General features: G+C 43.5%; 1 pseudogene; it reads left to right on the forward strand.

Annotated features, from left to right (window-relative positions):
• Nucleotides 1-20,585, forward strand: part of LOC122555523 — a 54,184-nt pseudogene that overhangs the window by 30,739 nt on the left and 2,860 nt on the right.

Raw genomic sequence — 20,585 nt, forward strand, 5'->3', positions numbered from 1 at the left:
CTTATGCAGCCCCTTCAACATTCCCTCTCTCCACCACTGGCCATGGTACACTGCAGTAAATTACTAACACTTTTTGACACCCCTTTCTAACCAAACACCTCTCCTCCGTGGTAGAACAAGGGCAGCAAAAGCATGGTAACACCACCAGCTGCACATTCCTCTCCAACCTCCACATGTACAATGATGACTTGGAGCTAAAATGTTGTTTCCTTATTGTTCCTGGGTCAAATGCCTGAAACTCCCTTCACAAGAGCATCATGTGTGTACCTGCACCAAATGGACTTGTGCAGTGCAAGCAGACAGCTCACTAGCACCCCCTTGAGGGCAAGTAGAAATGAGAAATAATTGCTGTCCCATTCAGCAATGCCCAAAAATCATGAATAAATAAAATCCAGTCCAGAACTCCCACAATATTCATGCTAATGTCCTTTTGTACAAATCCTTCTGCTGTCTCACCTCTCTCTGGCTCTGTCACTTCCTCCAGTCTGTAATCCTCGAAGATCTCACATTTTTCCAAATCTGAGTCATTGATCCCTGGACCTGCTGATTTGTTGATTCACTGTATTGTTTGTGCACTTACATAGGAGTCATGGATTGGGAAGAACCCATCACACAATGATACCTGCACCGATAAATAGTATAAATTAGTGTTTGTTTTCATACAGATGTGACAATATATGGTATGATTCCATGACTTTATTATGGCCTTTTACATCTCCTCCATATTCGTTGGGTCTGTGCCTACAACTGTCAGACCAGAAGCTTGAGAATTCCTTCCGATCTACCTTGCTACATTTCCCTCCTGCTTTATAATGCTGCCTAATGCCAAACTGTTCAGCTAAACTTTTGTTCACTTCAGTGAATGTCTTTTGGTGACTTGGTACCATGTTCCTTCTGGTGATAGCTTGATGAAGAGCCTTGGGACATTTTACTACACAAGGGTCAATATGGGTTATCTATCAGTTACTGATTCTGATAAAATGAGAGACATGGAATAGCCTCAGACAATTATTCGTTACTCATGCCAATGAGTCTGATTGAACCACATTTGTTCAGTGCTTTCCCTCATCTTATTGGAGAAGCACCATCAGAAACTCAGATTGAAGATATTTCACAACCTCTGTTGGGTAACTCGTCTGAATTGAGAATGGCATGCTTTCACTCTGGCTCAGTACATACTAAATAAAACTGAAAGAACTGTGGATGTTTTAGATCAGAAACAAAACCAGAAATTGCTGGAAAAGCTCAGCAGGTGGCATGGTGACTCAGTGGTTAGCACTGCTGTCTCACAACACCAGGTACCTGGGTTCAATTCCACCCTCGGGAAACTGTCTGTATGGAGTTTGCACGTCCTCCCTGTGACTGTCTGGGTTTCCAGCTGGTGTTCCGGTTTCCTCCCACAGTCCAAAAATGTGCAACTTAGGTGGATTGTTCATGTTAAATTGTCCATAATGTACAGGGATGTGTTAGCCATGGGAAAATCAGGCTGCAGGGAAAGTATAGGTTTCGTTGGGAGGATCGATATGGACTTGTTGGGCTGAATGGCCTGTTTCCACACTGTCGGCACTCCATAAAGTCTGGCAGCATCTGTGGAGGGAAATCAGAGTTTTCCGGTCTGGGATCCTTCCTCAATGCTGATGCTGCCAGACCTGTTGAGCTCTTCCAGCAATTTCTGTCTTTGTTACAGTACATTCTAAGATGGCTGACCAGTCTAATGTATGATCTTGGTGTTTGAAGGATTGAATCGTTGAGTTACTCAGAGGGTGCTGTGTGCTCCATCCCTGCCTTGACTTTGGCCTCAACATTCTCTGATCGAAATCCATCCAATCACTCATTGCTTCCCTGAAAGCCTGTTCTCCATTCTGAGTGGTAGTGAGGTAGGCTCATTGAGAAACCCTTCACATCATGCGTCGATAATATCACTGAAGCATCTCCTCTACTCTCCTGGGAATCTCTTGCCGTGATGTTCAGAGAAAAGCAGTTGCTCAGGAACTTGTGTCAGGTTTGTGAATGAAATGACACACCCAGTGAAGCTGGTTCTGGGTGATGACTGCTGTTTACACTGGGAATGTTGGTTAGGGGCAAAAGGCTGGCAACTCATTTACAGAATTTAGTGGAGTCAGTGGTAACTGTAAAATTCAAACTGTTACTATTGATTAGAGAAATAATAGAGCAAAACATATTCTTCTGTCTACATTCACACTTGTTACATTAATACAATGACTTCATTTATCATATATTTACATCTACAGTCGCATCAACCTCAAGCAGCCCATATTACCCAGTGGCACAGGCTACATAATGGTAGAGCCTTCACCTCGACCATACATCTCTCACTATGAAATTGTAGATTTGGTATATCAGAGGAAGTATGAATTGTCATATGAGGTAGTTGAACTGAAAGGGTTAACTCGCATTGGCTTGCTGCTCCCTGAGACAATCAATTGCAAATCACCAGCTCAACCCTCTACAATCATGTCACAGAAACACAGCTGTGCCCTTTCAGAAATAACAATGTCTTTTACATTGTGCAATAGAGTTCACCAGTTAGCTGTCGTTAACCTGAAGCTCATATAACCTGTTATTAATTGTAATAAACCACCTCTTGTTACTCTATTTAAAGGCCTTTTTGCAACAAAACTTATTATGGTTAATCCTTTATCACTTAATGCTGGTAAGTATCATAGACTAACATTGCAAGAAAGATTGGTGCCAGAAGTTTTACTCTCATCACTTCCAAAGTAGTGGCAAGCTGTACAGAGAGTGCTGCCCCTTACAACCTGGTGTTTGGGGATACAGATTCCTGTCTTCAAATCTAAATAAACTATTGGGAAAAAGGATCGAAATGATCTGAAAAGAAGAAAGTGGTCTTCAGACAATAAGTGAGTAGTCACTCTAAGAGTGTGTCAGTGTTAAAAAGACAGTCAGCCTCTGTAACAGTTGTAGCTCTAGTCAGTCTGGACTAGAAAAGTTGCAGTAAAATGCAGCCTTTCTTTTAAAGTTTGAAACAGCCAAAACCACAAGTTTTCACGTGTGAAAATGTTAGTAAGGATTAGAAAGTGTTGTTTGTCTCAAGGTTAGTACGCAATATACCATTATGGAAAAAAGTGAAAGAACTTCAGATGCTGGAAATCTGAAACAAAAACAGAAATTGCTGGCAAATCTCAGCAGGTCTGGCAGCAGCTGTGGAGAGAAATCAGAGTTAACGTTTCAGATCCAGTGACCCTTCTTCAGAACTGTATGTAATCCTGAGTAAATATGAACTGGTCCCAGAGGCAAATTGTTAAAATTGTCAAACCTTCCATTACTGGCCTCAACAAACTTATATTGAATTCCAAAGGGCTAATGAACTTTATTTCAAGTTGTTTCCAGGGATTTAAGTTAGATCACACCAATTAGAACCTCAGAGATGTGATTCTCCTTATATTCAAAATCTTTCTTCCAGTTTCCATAAAATCTGAGAGAGTCATAGAGCCACAGCACGGAAACAGACACTTCACTCCAAGTCCATGCCACATGTAATTCCAAACTAAACTATTGCCACCTCCCCCCTCCTGGGCAAAAGTGAGGTCTGCAGGTACTGGATATCAGAGTCTAGATTAGAGTAGTGATGGAAAAGCACAGCAGGTCAGGCAGCATCTGAGGAGCAGGAAAATCGACGTTTCGGGCAATAGCCCTTCACCTGCCTGCTCCTGGCCCATATGGAATAACAGTCTCCAAAGCCAAGCAGTGGGCCATCATCACAGATGACTGTGAATTAATACACAGAACCCACCAGCTTCCCATTTTGGTTTCTTGTTTTAAATGTCATGGATTTATCTGTCTTTCTCCTCCAGAACTTAGCTTTTCTCATAAGCCTGTTTTGCCTTAACATTGGTATACAAGAATGATACCTGGACTGCAGGGAATTTGTTTGAGGAAAGATTACATAAATTATGGATATTTTCTCTAGAATTTAGAAGGTTGAGGGGTGCTCTGATTAAAGTCTTCAAGATATTAACAGGAAAAGACCGGGTAAATGAAGATAATCTGTTTACACTGGCTGGGGCCAGTGCCTGATTAAGGGAAGGACCATTCAGGAGAGATGTTTGGAAGCATTTCAACACACAAATGGAGGTAGATATTTGGAATTCTCTTCCACAAAGCTCAATCAATACAGGATCAGTTGTTAATCTTAAATCTGAGATAAAGTTTTGTTATGCAAAAGTGTTAAGGTATATGTGCCAAAGTCAAGTGTGTCATATTAGGCCACAGATCAGCCATGATCTCATTGAATAGTAGAAAGGCTCAAAGGGTTGAATAGCCTACTGGTGTTCCCATGTTCCTTTGTAACACTGTCATTGTTCAGAGGGACCAGAGCAGTTAACACCATATTGGCTTGGGAAGGGGTCCTGAGCACTATCTGATGAGGGAGAGGGTGATAAGCATTGGTGCTGGCATGATCACCAATGGATTTATAACAGTTATACACCTCAGCAAGCTGTGAAAAACTCTAAAATATCTGTGTGTAAAGCTAGGGTAAGTATAGGACAAACCTCCCAGGTCTGAGTCTCTGGCCAATCACACAGCAATCTTAGTAGGATCGAACCAACAATGATAGGATTAAACTTGCTATAAGACTGTCAAGTGTATGCCAGAATTGGCCATTCTGCCCATCAAGTCTGCTCTGCCATTCCGTGAGGTCATGACTGATCTAATAATCCTCAATTCCACTTTCCTGCCTTACTCCAGTAACCCTTGATGCCCTAACCAAATAAGGTTTTGTCTATCACAGCCTTTACTATAATTAATGATGCCTTCTGTGTGAAATAATTTGACAGATTCACTCTGTTGTCACCTGTGTTCTAAGTGTGTAGTCCCTAACTCTGAGAATATATCCTCTAGATCTGGCTTCTTCGAAAAGAGGAAATAACCTCTTTACATCTACTCTGGTGAAACCTCCAAAGAATCTAAATCTCCAAAGTATGTTTCAATAATGTAATTTCTTACTCTTGTAAACTCCAATGAGTATAGGCCCAACCTTCTCAATTTCTTCCCCAGACCCTAGACTGACCTAATGAACCTTCTCTGGACTGCCTCTAGTGCTAGTATATCTTTCTTTAGATAAAGGAACTAAAACTGTGCACACTATTCCAGATGTGGTCTCATGAATGCCTTGAATAAATTGAGCAAGACTTTTTTATATATTGACCTTTGTATGTCATTTTCTTTTGCTATAAATGTCAACTTTCCATTTGCCCTCCCAATTACCAGCTGAAATTATAAGCCATCTTTTTATTATTTATGCATGAAGACCCCCAATCCATCTGTGCTGCAGCTTTCTGCAGTCTTTCTCCATTTAAATAATAAATGCTGCTCAGTTCCCACAAATGAATAAAAAAAGATATTCAGCTTCTCTATGCTTCCTGCCAAAGTTCCAAACCACGTTTTTCACATTATATTCCAGCTGCCATATTTGTGTCCACTCACTTAACTTGTCTATATCCCTCTGCAGACTCTTTTCTGTCATCCTCATCAGATGCCTTCACATGTTTGTCATTCACAAATCTGGCCATATTCACTTCCCTCAAAATCATTAATATAGACAAGAAATAATTGTGGACACAGAAATTGCTGAAGAAACTCAGCAGGTCTGGCAGAATCTGTGGACAGAAAACCGAGTGAAGACTTTGGAGTCAGTGACCCTTCTTCAGAATGCTTGGTAGTTAGGTAAAGGTTGGTATTTATGCAGAAGATGGGGTCGGGTGAGGGCTAAAAGATAGAACCCAAATAAGAGACTGACATTGCAAAATAAATAGATAGAAATTTCAGTGAAGTACTCAATTGAATCTTTGGAATCCATTGGTGCTTTCTCCTATGCAAATGTGCTTTTATACATCAAGAATTACAGAACACAGCTTTGGCTGTAAAATATGCTTGAGTTACTCAAAATTGGTACAGACGTGTGTGCATCCCAGGATTATGGACTGAATACATAATCAATACAGATATGCCAGGAAGTGTTCATATTCTCTATATTCTATAGCAAGGAATGCTATAATCGATATGTGTTGCGTTGGAAAATCACAGCACGTCAGGCAGCATCCGAGGAGCAGGAGAATCAACATTTCGGGCATAAGCCCTTCATCAGGAATGTGGTTGGGGGCGGGAAGTGGGCCGAGAGATAAATAGGAGTGGGGCTGTGGGGAAGGTAACTGGGGAGGTGATAGGTAGATGGGGGTGATGGTGATAGGTCGAGGGAATGGTGAAGTGGGAAGGTGGGAAGGAAGATGGACAGGTAGGACAGGTGCCAAGTTGGAGAATTGGATCTGGGATGAGGTAGGGGGAGGGCAATGTACAGTGTGTACTTGCAATTGCCAGTGAAAAGAATTTGGAAGGGGGACTAATTCAAAGAAGCCAGTGGTTAGGATGTGGGAATGAGGTGTTACTTTCATATTTTATTTACTGTTTTCTTTAATGGAGAAAGTTAAATAGTCTATATAGACTGCCATATACACAGCACGCTATATTTAATAGAACATGATCACATTTTCCAAATTTATCCTATTTAGTGGCCTCACCATCAGCTCTCCCAGTGCAGACCAAGCATTAACAGTGGGACTTCCTTCTCATGACAGCTCAGTGACAACTTCGTTTTCTCACTGTGCATGTGTACTTCCTGTAGCACCAGCTAATGGTCCTCCTGGGATTGCCAATACCATGGAATCTGTGATTAAATGAATGAAAATATATTGATAATTGAAGGTGTAGTGCATCATGATTTTCCTGTCTTTCTCCCTTTATTTTCAGCTCCGGCTCTTGGAAAATGTGTCCGGGGACAGCCCATTGTATCACCATCTGGTTTTTATTATAAGGACCAGTGGATGTCAACGATCTGCGATATTTACCACTTTGACACTCCTGCAAAAATGACAGACTGTCTTTGTCGAAAAAGAGTTTCTCTGTTTGGAGATTCCACTATGCGTCACTGGTTTGAATACTTGATACAAACAGTTCCAGGTTAGGTGATTATTGTGTCTATCTGTTAGTTTCTATCATTTTGTACTAATTTGAAAATCTGTCTGTATGACCTTATGTGCATCCATCCACCTGTCCATCTGTTAGCCTATCTCTGTCAGTTGGCTTGTCTATCTTTCTTTATTATCATGTCTGAAGCATAGATTATATATAAAATACATATATGACATTTGAAAATTGTCAATTGTACTTGTTAATTTGTTAAAAGTATTCACTGTCTTCTATGACCAAGTCAATTTGTAACCAACTTATTGACTCACAGTAGATCTCACGTGACCTAATCTTCTGGACAAGCCTACAATGACGGACCTTGTCAAATACTTTAGTAAAGTCCATGTAGACAACATCGACTACCCTTGTCAATCGTCTTTCTCACTTCCTCAAAAACCTCAATGAAATTTGCGGGATGAGAATTTCCCCACACAGAGCCGTGCTGAGTATTCCTAATAAGTCAATTGTCTTCCAAATGCAAGTAAATTGTGTCCCTCAGAATACTGTCCAAGCATTGTCGGGCCACTGATGTAAGGCTCACCAGCCTATAATTTCCTGGATTATCCCTGTTGTCCTTCTTAAATTCAGGAATGACATTGGTGATTCTCCAGCCCCTGCAGACCTGGCCTGTGTCTAAGGAGTATACAAGCATCTCTGTCAGGCCCCAGCAATCGTCGCCCTTATCTCCCTCAGTATCCTGAGATAGATCCTATCTGACCCGGGGACATATTACTTGAATGTTTTTTCAGGACACACAACACCTACTCCTTTTTGACATCAACATGCCCTGGAATATTAACATACCCCTCCCTAATCTTACCATCATCCATGTCTTTCTGCTTGGTGAATACTGATGTGAAACACATATCAAGGACCACCCCCACTGCCACTGGATCCAAACATAATTTTCCTCCTTTGTCCTTGACTGGACCTACCCTTTCCCTGGTTACCCTCTTGATTTGATTTGAGTAATTATTTTGTTATAAAATGCAGTGAAAAGTGTTGTACAGGGTCGCTACTCTCCGGTGCCATGTTAAATAAATTATAACATTGAATATAAATGCAGAAAAATAAAGAATTTTAAGAAGTGTTCACCTTTACAGCCCTTCTTGTTAAATTCTCCACCATGGGCCATGGGCCTAATGTTGAGAGTGTGGTGCTGGAAAGGCACAGCAGGTCAGGCTGCATCTGAGGAGCAGGAGAATCGACATTTCTGGCATATGCCCTTCATCAGGAATGAGGTTTGTGGGCTGGGGAGTTAGAGATAATTAGGAGGGAGGTGGGGTTAGGAGGAAGGTAGCTAAGAATGCAATCGGTAGATGAAGGTGAGGGAAAGGTGATAGGTTGGAGCAGATAGATAGGAGAGGTGATGGACAGGTCAGGAGGGTGGTGCCGAGTTGGAGGCTTGGGACTAGGATAATAGACAATAGACAGTAGACAATAGGTGCAGGTATAGGCCATAGGGCCCTTCGAGCCAGCACGACCATTCATTATGATCATGGCTGATCATCCACAATCAGTGTCCTGTTCCTGCCTTATCCCGATAACCCTTGATTTCACTATCTTCAAGAGCTCTATTCATCTCTTTCTTGAAAGTATCCAGAGACTTGGCCTCCACTGCCTTCTGGGGCAGAGCATTCCATATATCCACCACTCTCTGGGTGAAGAAGTTTCTCCTCAACTCTGTTCTAAATGGCATCCCCATTATTTTTAAACTGTGTTCTCTAGTTCTGGACTCAGCCATCAACAGAAACGTACTTCCTGCCTCCAGAGTGTCTAATCCTTTAATAATCTTATACGTTTTAATCAGATCCCCTCTCATCCAAGCCCAGTTACTCCAATCTTTCAACATATGATAGTCTCGCCATTCTGGGAATTGACCTCGTGAACCTACGCTGCACTCCCTCAATAGCCAGAATGTCCTTCCTCAAATGTGGAGACTAAAACTGCACATAATACTGCAGGTGCTTCTCACCAGGACCCTGTACAGCTGCAGAAGGACCACTTTGCTCCTCTACTCAATTCCACTTGTTACGAAGGCCAGCATGCCATTAGTTTTGTTCACTGCCTGCCGTACCTGCCTGCTTGCTTTCATTGACTGATGTACAAGATCACCTAGATCTCATTGTACTTCCCATTCACCTAACTTGACTCCATTTAGATAGTAATCTGCCTTCCTGTTCTTGCCACCAAAGTGGATAACCATACATTTATCCACATTAAACTGCATCTGCCAGGCATCCGTCCACTCAGCTATCCTGTCCAAGTCACCCTGTATTTTCACAACATCCTCCTCACATTTCACCCTGCCACCCAGCTTTGTGTCATCAGCAAATTTGCTATTATTACTTTTAATGCCTTCATCTATATCATTAATGTGTATTGTAAACAGCTGTGGTCCCAGCACCGAATCTTGTTGTACCTCACTGGTCACTCCCTGCCATTCTGAAAGGGACCCATTTATCATTACTCTTTGCTTCCTGTCAGCCAGCCAATTTTCAATCCAAGTCAGTATTTTGGCTCAAATATAATATGCCCTTATTTTGCTCACTAATCTCCTATGTGGGACTTTATCAAAGGTTTTCTGAAAGTCCAGGTACACTATATCCACTGGCTCACCCTTGTCCATCTTCATAGTTACATCCTCAAAAAAATTCCAGAAGATTAGTCAAGCATGATTTCCCCTCCATAAATCCATGCTGACTGACCTATCCTGTTATTGCTATCCTTTATAATTGACTCCAGCATCTTTCCCACCACTGATGTCAGGCTAACCAACCTTTTATTCCCTGTTTTCTTTCTCCCTCCTTTCTTGAAAAGTGGGACAACATTAGCCACCCTTCAGTTTACAGGAACTGATCCTGAATCTATAGAACATTGGAAAATGATTACCAATGCGTCCACGATTTCTAAAGCTACCTTCTTAAGTACCCTGGGATGTAAACCATCAGGCCCCAAGGACTTATCAGCCTTCAGACCTAACAGTCCATCCAACACCAATTCCCTTCAGTTCATCCATTACCCTGGGTCCTTCAGCCTCTATTACATCTTGGAGATTATTTGTGTCTTCTCCAGTGAAGACAGATCCAAAGTACCTGTTCAACTCTTCTGCTATTTCCTTGTTCCCATAATAAATTCACCCGTTTCTGTCTTCAAGGGCCCAATTTTAGTCTTAACCATCTTTTTTCTTTTCACATACCTAAAACAGCCTTTACTATCCTCCTTTATATTTTTGGCCAGTTTACTTTCGTACCTCATTTCTTCTCCGCGTATTGCCTTTTTAGTTATCTTCTGTTGCTCTTTAAATGTTTCCCAGTCCTCCAGTTTCCCGCTCATCTTTGCTATGTTATACTTCTTCTCTTTTATCCTTATACAATCCTTAGCTTCCCTCATCAGCCACGGCCACCCCTACCTCCCCTTTTTGGATCTTTCTTCCTCTTTGGAATGAACTGATCCTGCACCTTCTGCATTATATCCAGAAATACCTGCCATTGTTTCACTGTCATCCCTGCTAGGGTATTGAACCATTGAATATTGGTCAGCTTTGCTGTCATAGTTCCATAGTTCCCTTTGTTCAACTACAATACTGACACTTCCGATTCTCCCTTCTCCCTCTCAAATTACAGATTAAAACTTATTATAATATGGTCATTAACTCCTAATGGCACCTTTACTTCGAGGTGTCTGATCAAATCCGGTTTGTTGCACAACACCAGATCCAGAATTACCTTCTCCCTGGTAGGCTCCAGTACAAGTTGTTCTGAGAATCCATCTCAGAGGCACTCCACAAACTCCCTTTCTTAGGGTCCAGTACCACCCTGACTCTCCCAGTCTACCTGCATGTTGAAATCCCCATAACAACTGTAGTAATACCTTTGCAACAGGCCAATTTCAACTCCTTATTCAGCTTACACCCTACATCTGGACTACTGTTTGGGGGCCTGTAGATAACTCCCATTAGGATTTTTCTACCCTTAGAATTTCTCAGCTCCATTCATACTGATTCTGCATCTCTTGATTCTATGTCCCCCCCTCGCAAGGGACTGAATATCATTCCTCACCAATAGGGCCACTCCACCCCCTCTGCCCATCAGTCTTTTGATAGTACATAGAGCCTTGAATATTCTTTTCCCAGGCCCTGTCCACTTGAAGCCACGTCTCAGTTATCCCCACAACATCGTACCTGTCAATTTCCAACTGAGCCTTAAGCTCATCCACCTTCGTGCATTCATTTATAATATTTTTAATTTGTTGCTCCCCTCACCCTTCCTATGAATCCCTATTTCACTTGACCATACTGTATGATCCATTCTTGAGTTTTCTGCTCCGTTGATTCTGTTGTCTTTCTGAACTTCTCTTATTCTCACTTTCCCTTTAACTTGCTTCTTAAATTTCCAGTTTGTGCCCTCCGCCCATTTCTTAGTTTAAACGCCCTCTCCAGCCCAAGGAACTGGAAGCAAACCGGAGATAACCACCCTGGAAGTCCTGCTTTTTAGCCTTCTTCTGAATTCTCTGAAGTCCTCTTCTTCTTCCCAACGTCATTTTTGTGCTGACATGCACCACCTCTGGCTCTTCACCTTCGCCCTTGAGGATTCCCTGCACTGTGTCTGTGATATCCTGGATCCTGGATCCTGGCATCAGGAAGGCAAGACACCATCCTCAAATCCCGGCTGTTGCCGCAGAAACCCCTTTCTGTCCCTCTCACTGTGGAATTCCCTATTACCACTGCTCTGCATGATGCCTGACTCCTCAGCCTTGCCTCCACGCCAACATTCGATTGGCAGACCTGTCCGCCTCCAGACTGGCAGTGTTGTCTGTCTCGACAGTTTCCAAGAGAGTCAACCTGTTCACGAGAGGTACTTCCTCCGGGGTCTCTTATACTACAATCATCTCTTCCTTGCTCATTGTCATCTCCCTTCTCTCTTCTGGTATGCTCAGTATAATGACCTCGCTGAAGGTCCTGTCCAGAAAATTCTCATTCTCTCGGATGAGCTTGAGGTCATCTAGTTCTTTCCTCAGTGCTGCAAAATGCTCCTTCAGAAGCTGAATGTGTACACCCTTTCCACAGCTATAGGAGCCAGAGACACCATCAGTGTCCCTGACCTCCCACATCATACACGCAGCACACTGAATCATGTAGACATGTCTACACCCTCTTCAACTGTGGTGTAATCTCCTCACTCAGCCTCTTTGCTGAAGACTCCTGTACCATAGACTCTCACTTTTCTCATCAGACACTTCCCTCAACCCCCTTTTTTCTCTCGGTGAGTCTATGGACTCTTAATTAGGTTAGAGGAGGGGGGGTGGGGGAAGGCCCCACTATGTAGGACCTGGGACCTAGAACACACCTACTTAAATAGCACTCGCTAGTCTTCCCAACAGCGTCTGTGCCCCGACCTCACTTCCGCCCAGTTCCCTCCGCTCTCTGCTGCAAAAAAGACCATTGGCTTCAAGGTCAGTACTTAAATAGCACTCACTAACCTTCCCAGCAACCTCTGTGCTCTGTGGATAATGTGGGGGATGGGGAAATTAGGAAACTAGTGAAACCCACATTGATCCAGTGTGGTGATCCACATTGACCCATCGCCAGATGCCCGGAGGAAGAACGCCTCATATTCAGCCTTGGGACCCTGGATCAATATGGATTTCATCAGTTTCCTCATTTCCCCTCCCTCCACATCATCCCAGCCCCAACTTGGCACCGCCCTCCTGACCTGTCCAACACATGTCCTATCTATCTGCTCCATCCTTCTCTCTGACCTATCACCTTCATCTACCTATTGGATTCGCAGCTACCTTCTCCCCAATCCCACCCCACCCCCATCCCATTTATCTCTCAGCTCCCCAGCCCACAAGCCTCATTCCTGATGAAGGGCTTATGCTGGAAACGTTGATTTTCCTGCTCCTTGGATGCTGCCTGACCTGCCGTGCCTTTCCAGCACCACAGTCTCGACTCTGATCTGCAGTCCTCACTTTCTCCATGGGCCTAGTGGTCAGGCACAAGTCCCCTTCGCCATGCTGCTGCTGGAATAGAGATTGCCACTCTTTAGCGTGATTTCACCTCCACTGATATCGTCATCCAATGAGACCTCACTGGGCCTTGACAATGCAGATGCTACCGATACCGCCAGGTACCGCACTGACCCAAACCCGACTCTGCTGTTGGTGCCATGAGTCTGCTTTGGGCCTACCTCACCAATGCAGCTGCAGCCAATTCTTCAGGGTTTTGTACTGGGCCCAAACTCCCTCTGCCTCAGTCTGTATGAGTCTGCGCTGAATGCAGAAGCTACTGCCAACCCAAACTCACCTCTGACACCATCGCCATGAGTCCGTGCTTGGCCCACACTTGCCCTTATATAATGGCTTGGGATTCTGCTTCATGCTACTTTCCAAGAACATTTCCTGGTTTCTTTTCACACCACCCCCTCCCAATTCCTTGTTTAAGCTGTTTCCTGCTTCCTTTACATTCATCAACGGCCTTGTCTGATTTCAGTTTCTTCATCCTTATAGAAGCATCTTTTTTTTCTTTTTCACTAAATTTTCAATATCTCTTGTCATCCAGGGTTCCTGAATATTGCCATCCTTATCGTTCATCCTCATCAGAACATACTGGTCCTGATCAACTGATCTTTATCGGACTCCTGCATGTCAGATGTGGACTTATCCTCAAACAGCCACCCACAATCTAATTTCTTTGATTCCTGTAATCCTGTTGTAATTACCCTTCCCCCAGTTTAGCACCTCCACTTGAAGCCAAGTCTTATCCTGATCCATAACCATCTGAACAGCCACAGAAATATGATCACTGCTAAATGCTCTCCCATTGAAACTTTGATCACCTGGTCAGGCTGATTACCCAAGTCAAAGTCTCCTACAGGCCCTTCCCTAATTGGACTGTCTATGTATTGTTTCAAGAAACTCTCCTGGGCACACCTAACAAATTCTGCCCCATCTAAGCACCTGGCACTATGGGAGACCCAGTCACTACTGGGGAAGTTGAAACCATCCACTACAATAACTCTGTTGTTTTTACATCCTTCCATGATCTGTGTATATATCTGTTTTTCTATCTCTTACTGGCTATTGGGAGGCCTATATTATAACCCCATCATAGCGATTGCATCACTCTTATTGCTGAATTATACCCATGTTGCCTCACTAGATGAGCCCTCCAAGATGTCCTGTCAGTGTCGCCTGTGACATTCTCCTTAATCAGTAATTCAACTCTTCTACCTCTTTTACATCCCTCTGTATCACTCTTGAAACATCTAAGCCCTCGAACATTGAGCTGCCAATACTGCCCTTCTTCCAACCAAGTTTCTGTAATGGCTACAATGGTTCTAAACCAGGCTGTAAGCACACCTTCCTTACCTTTTCCTCCTGTACAGTATTATAATAGATACACTTCAGACTGCCAGTCTGTTTGTGTTCATTTAGCTGCCCTGCCTGTTCTTCCTATTAGATGTACCTGACTCAAGCTCTACCTTCTCCCCAGTCACTTCACATGCTGACCTACCATTCTGCCCCTGCCACATGTGGATAAACCGTCCCAAGTGGCACTCCCAAACCTCCCCACAAGGACATTGGTGACCCTCCAATTTAGGTGCACCCATCCTTCTTGTACAGGTCCATCCTCCCTGGAAGAGATCCCATTGATCCAAATATCTGTAGTCTTCCTACACTAGCTCCATAGCCACAGCTTTACTATCTTCATATTTCTGGCTTCACTAGCACATGGCACAGAAAATAATCCTGAGATTACAACCCTAGTAATCCTGCTCTTCAACTTCCTGCCTATCTCCCAAATTCCCTTTACAGATCTTCATCACTCTTCCTGTTTGTGTCATTAATCCCAAAATGGACCATGTTCTCTGGCTGCTCACCCTCCCCTTTCAGAATGCTTTGTGCCTGTTCAGCCACTCCTACCATCCTTGAGTCTTGTTCATGGCCACAGAAACACCTATCTGTGCCCCTGACTGTAGAGTCCTCATTACTAACATTTGTCTTTACTAGACCCACCCTGCGGTACAACAGAGCTGGTCGAGGTGCCATTGATCTGGCTACTACTGTTCCTTTCCCCTGCCAGGCTATTCACCCCTCAACAGTATCCAAAACAGTTTACATGCATGAGAGCATAGTAGTCACAGGAGACTCGTGCACTGTCTGGGTGTCCCACCTGGAGGTCACCCGTCTATCTAGCTGAACCTGGTTTAGATAGAGTTGACCATGAGAACCTTTTTCCACGTATGGAGTCAGCTATTACGAGGGGGCATAGCTTTAAATTAAGGGGTGGTAGGTATAGGACAGATGTTAGGGGTAGATTCTTTACTCAGCGAGTCATGAGTTCATGGAATGCCCTGCCAGTAGCAGTGGTGGACTCTCCCTCTTTATGGGCATTTAAACAGGAATTGGATAGGCATATGGAGGATAGTGGGCTAGTGTAGGTTAGGTGGGCTTGGATTGGCGCAACATCGAGGGCCAAAGGGCCTGTACTGCGCTATATTTTTCTATGTTCTATGTTCTAAATAATCCTGAGGATTACAACCCTAGAGGTCCTGCTTCTGCTTTTCAACTTCCTGCCTATCTCCCAAATTCCCTTTACAGGTCTTCATCACTCTTCCTGTCTGTGTCACTCAAAATGGACCATGTTCTCTGTCTGCTCACCCTCCCCTTTCAGAATGCTTTGTGCCTGCTCAGACACTCCTACCATTCTCGAGTCTTGTTCAAGACCACAGAAACACCTACCAGTGCTCCTGACTGTAGAGTCCCCATTACTAACATTTGCCGATACTTCAACCCATCTGCGGTACAACAGAGCCAGTTGGAGTACCATTGATCTGGCTGCTACTGTTCCTTTCTCCTGCCATGCCATCCACCCCTCAGCAGTATCCAAAACAGTTTCCGTGTATGAGAGGGTAGTAGCCATAGGAGACTGGTGCACTGTCTGGGTGTCCCACCTGGTGGTCACCCATCTATCTAGCTGAACCTTTGGTGTGACCACATCCCTGAAGCTCCTATCAATCAAACGTTTTGCGTCCCGTCAGTTCTGCAGTGAGTCCATTTGCCACCCCAATCCATGCGGTCTGAGAGGAGCTGCAGACAGACACACTTCCTGCAGACATCATTGTCAGGAAAATCTGACTTCTCCCTGATCTCCCACATCTAAAAGGAGAAGCGTATCACTCCAATAACTGTCTTTACGACCCCTCCTGAAACTATTGTACTTCTAGTAACACGAAACACTTGTGCAGCAGAAATAACTGCACCTCTAGCTAAACCATTCCAGTACAGTCACAATTCTGGCATCCATCCTATAATGTGAAGGTGTGTCTCTGAATGTCCTGTCCACAAAAAGCAGGACAAATCTGATCCAGTCAATTACTGCCCCATAGGTCTAGTGTCTAATCAGCAACACGTAACTGAAAATATTATCAACAGCAGTATCAAGTAGCACTTAGTAAACAGCAACCTGCTTACAGGCATTTAGTTTGGATGTTGCCTGGCCAACTCATCTCCATTGTCTGTGTGCCAAACTACTACCGCGCCTCCCTTGTCTCAGTCAAATCCCTCGAACTCAGCACCATCTTCCTAACCTGCAATCTTCTTCCTGATCTCTCTGCCCCCACCCCCACTCCGGCCTATCACCCTCACCTTGACCTCCTTCCACCTATCGCATTTCCAATGCCTCTCCCCCAAGTCCCTCCTCCCTACCTTTTATCTTAGCCTGCTTGGCACACTTTCCTCATTCCTGAAGAAGGGCTCATGCCCGAAACATCGATTCTCCTGCTCCTTGGATGCTGCCTGACCTGCTGCTATTTTCCAGCAACACATTTTCAACTCGTCTCCAGGGTACATCCCCAACATTGGCCCAAACATGGTAAGTGTGCTGAATTCCAAAGGTGAGGTGTCATCATTGCCTTTGACACTAAAGTAGCAACTGACTTCATATAATAAAAATAGTTCTGAAAGGAATTGATATTAAACCTACTGCAACAGAAGATCGTTGGAGTTTTTGGAGGTAGTCATCTCAGCCCCAGGATATCACTTCCCAGCATAATGCCTTGGCACCCCCTAGACCTTTAGTTGCTTCATCAATGACCTTTTGTAAGAACCCATTCTCCACAGGTTCAGGCTTTTCGTGCAAATGCCAATAGTTCACAGCAACTTGAATAATGATCGACAAAATGTAATACCCCTTTACTAGATTAGATTCTCTACAGTATGGAAACAGACCATTTGACCCAACAAGTCCACACTGACCCTCTGAAGAGTAATTCACCCAGAACCATTCCCCTACCCTATATTTACCCTGACTAATGCACCTAACACTACAGGCAATTTAACATGATCAATTCACCTGACCTGCTCATCTTTGGATTGTGGGAAGAAACTGGAGCACCCAGAGGAAACCCATGCAATCATGGGAAGAATGTGCAAACTCCACACAGTCGCCCAAGGAGGGAATCAAACCCGGGTCCCTGGCGCTGTAAGGCAGCAGTGCTAACTACTGAGCAACAGTAAGACTCACTATGACACTGTTTGCTAAAAGGTAGTATGAGCTTTTGGTAGTAGGATCTGTCTCAGGTCATCAATCAGATCATAACGGATCTCCAAGCACATCTCCATAGCAGCAGACCATCCACCCTGCTCATTGCTTCAACAAGTCCGTCAAAGACTTTCTTTTGCCCAAACAAGTCCTTCAAGATATGCCTTTTGCCCAATCAGTCAGTCCTTAAGGACATCATTTTCTTGTTTAAAGCTACTGTCAGATGTACCTTTCCAGGGCCTTATCTCAGTTACATTTCAAAAAACATAGCAGTTGTCTGGGATCATATCTCTAACAGCCTTATTTACCTGCTGTGCTGAGTGGGGGACTTATATTTACTGTCTTTATAACACACAAGCAAAATGTCCTTCCTATTTTCCTTATGGCATTAACACAATTTTGAATCACTTGCTAATCTGAACAGGTCTATGGATTGAACAAATGTCTCATCTCACCTTCCTGTTCACAAACACACAATGCAGTTTTTCAGGGAAGTTACTGTTCCTCCTTTGATGTTCCATTCCACCACCATGGGACAAACTCTGCCCACAGGACTCTACCACAGCCAGTTTATGTTTGTTATTGTTATGAAATGTACCATCAACATGGTGATATGGAAAGTTTGATCATCTTCAGACAGATGCCATTTGCTTGGTTGACTGTAAACTTCCTTGATTATTTTTTCATGTGTACATGTTGTTAACACTTTCCTTCCTTCTGATATTGTAGTGCCTTGTTGGTCACTTGCATTTGTCCTGGGGCCTGGCTTGGCTTTTACATCTAATTCCATGCACATGACTGGCCACATTCCTTTGGCACTACAAGCTTTCCAAATATGGCAAAAAGCTGCACAACCTTTGGGTAAATGTGACAAACTGCATCCATAACAGATTCTGCTTGTTTGGTGCACTTTGCTGCATCTAATGCATGCAGCTGATGCTCACCCACCACTCTGGCTTCACACTTGCATCTATCCTGAAGTAATGTGTCAATGGTCTGGATCAGTAACAAAAATTCTTTTATCAAGCTTTAAACAGTGTGGAGGTGGTGACTAACACAATGAAGGCCTCAACAACTCCTCCTCAGAAAAGTCACATTTATTTCTCTTTGCATCATTTAACAAACTGGTCAGTGGACTCTCGAGACTGTTCACTAAATGATATGAGTTGGAATTTGTTACTCCTAAAGTTAGTTCATAGCTTGTGCTGCTTCTCAAGAATATTTCAGACCTTTTCTGGAACTTTCAGATCATTTATAAGACTGGATGAGTTAATTCTACAAAGCCTTTTGTTACCAAGCAAGATTTTCAGACTTTTCTTCTTGGGATCATCTATCTCTCGATCTGTAAAATCGAACTGAATAGGTTGTTTAAATCATAATTGCTGAGTAAAATGTTCAGTGTTTGCTTTTCACTTCTCTGTGGTTGTTTTTCATTCTTATTTTATTGAAAGTTGAGTGCTGTTCAGTGTATCATTATTCCGTGTTACTAGTTTTTTTGTTTTTCTCTGTTTCTTTTTCTATCTGTTTCCCTTCATTTTTTTGTTGCTGCCCCATGACTAGCTATGCCTCTTTTAGGAGTGTTGTTTCAGGAATTCCAGCTTTGTAGGTTTAAGATTGCAAGTTTGATTAGATTAGATTAGATTACTTAGTGTGGAAACAGGCCCTTAGGCCCAACAAATCCACACCGACCCGCCGAAGAGCAACCCACCCAGACTCATTCTCCTACATTTACCCCTTCACCTAACACTGCGGGCAATTTAGCATGGCCAATTCACCTACCCTGCCCATTTTTGGATGTACTTAAGGGTTTCTGTCTCTCTACAGCATTTGTAACAAATAGGAGTGATTATCTCACATACGCTTTCTATTTCATTTGGCATTAATTTTGAAGAAAGAAATTGGTCTGGACGGACAGAAATAAACATTTTTACTGTAGAGAAGTGTTGTATAAGGAGTATTGATTTAGGAAAGCTTTGTATCAATTCTGTCAGGAGCATTTGACTTCCTTTTTTCACATTAGAACTGCAGGCATTTGGATTTTGTTTCATAAAACACAAAGACAGAGCTTCTAACTTGAAAGGTTTTATACAGAAATTAATTCTGTCTTCTGTTTGGTCAGTGCCTATAAACAGATCTGTAAGGCTGTGTAGAGTTAAAGCGGCTGATACTGCTCACTTATTGTCTGAATCCTTTGATGTCCAAGGCTGCGTTCCAGTTGATCTTCAATTAGATTCTCAAATATCTACCAGAGATCTTAGACTCTTTTTATTAATGGATAACCAGGATGTGAGCTTTACCTCCAGCAAAGTTTCCTTATCTGGTGTGACAATACTTGTTATCCCATGTATTATAAGCAATTAAGCATAAATAATATGGTACTGATCCAACAGACATTTATTATGGCTGGCTAATATATTGAATTAGGAGAAAGTGAGGTCTGCAGATCCTGGAGATCAGAGACGGAAATGTGTTGCCGGAAAAGCGCAGCAGGTCAGGCAGCATCTAGGGAACAGGAGAATAACCTTTGTAGAGGGAGAAAGAGAGCTTCTTCAAGGAAGGCATCCTTGTAAGAGGATTCGTTAACCTTTGTAGAGGGAGAAACCTTTGTAGAGCGTTTCAGGGAACACCTCTGGGACACCCGGACCAACCAACCCAACCACCCTGTAGCTCAACATTTCAATTCCCCCTCCCACTCCACCAAGGATATGCAGGTCTTTGGACTCCTCCATCGTCAGACCACAGCGAAACGACGGTTGGAGGAAGAACACCTCACCCTCCGCCTAGGAACCCTCCACCCACAAGGGATGAACTCGGATTTCACCAGTTTCCTCATTTCCCCTCCCCCCAGCCTGCCTCAGTCAAATCCATCAAATTCAGCACCGCCTCCCTAACCTGCAATCTTCTTCCCGACCTCTCCGCCCCCACCCAGTCTGACCTATCACCCTCACCTTGACCTCTTTCCACCGATCACATTTCCGACGCCCCTCCCCCAAGTCCCTCCTCCCTACCTTTTATCTTAGCCTACTGGACA

The sequence above is a fragment of the Chiloscyllium plagiosum genome, chromosome 12 (genome assembly GCF_004010195.1).
Source record: "Chiloscyllium plagiosum isolate BGI_BamShark_2017 chromosome 12, ASM401019v2, whole genome shotgun sequence".
Classification (NCBI taxonomy): domain Eukaryota; kingdom Metazoa; phylum Chordata; class Chondrichthyes; order Orectolobiformes; family Hemiscylliidae; genus Chiloscyllium; species Chiloscyllium plagiosum.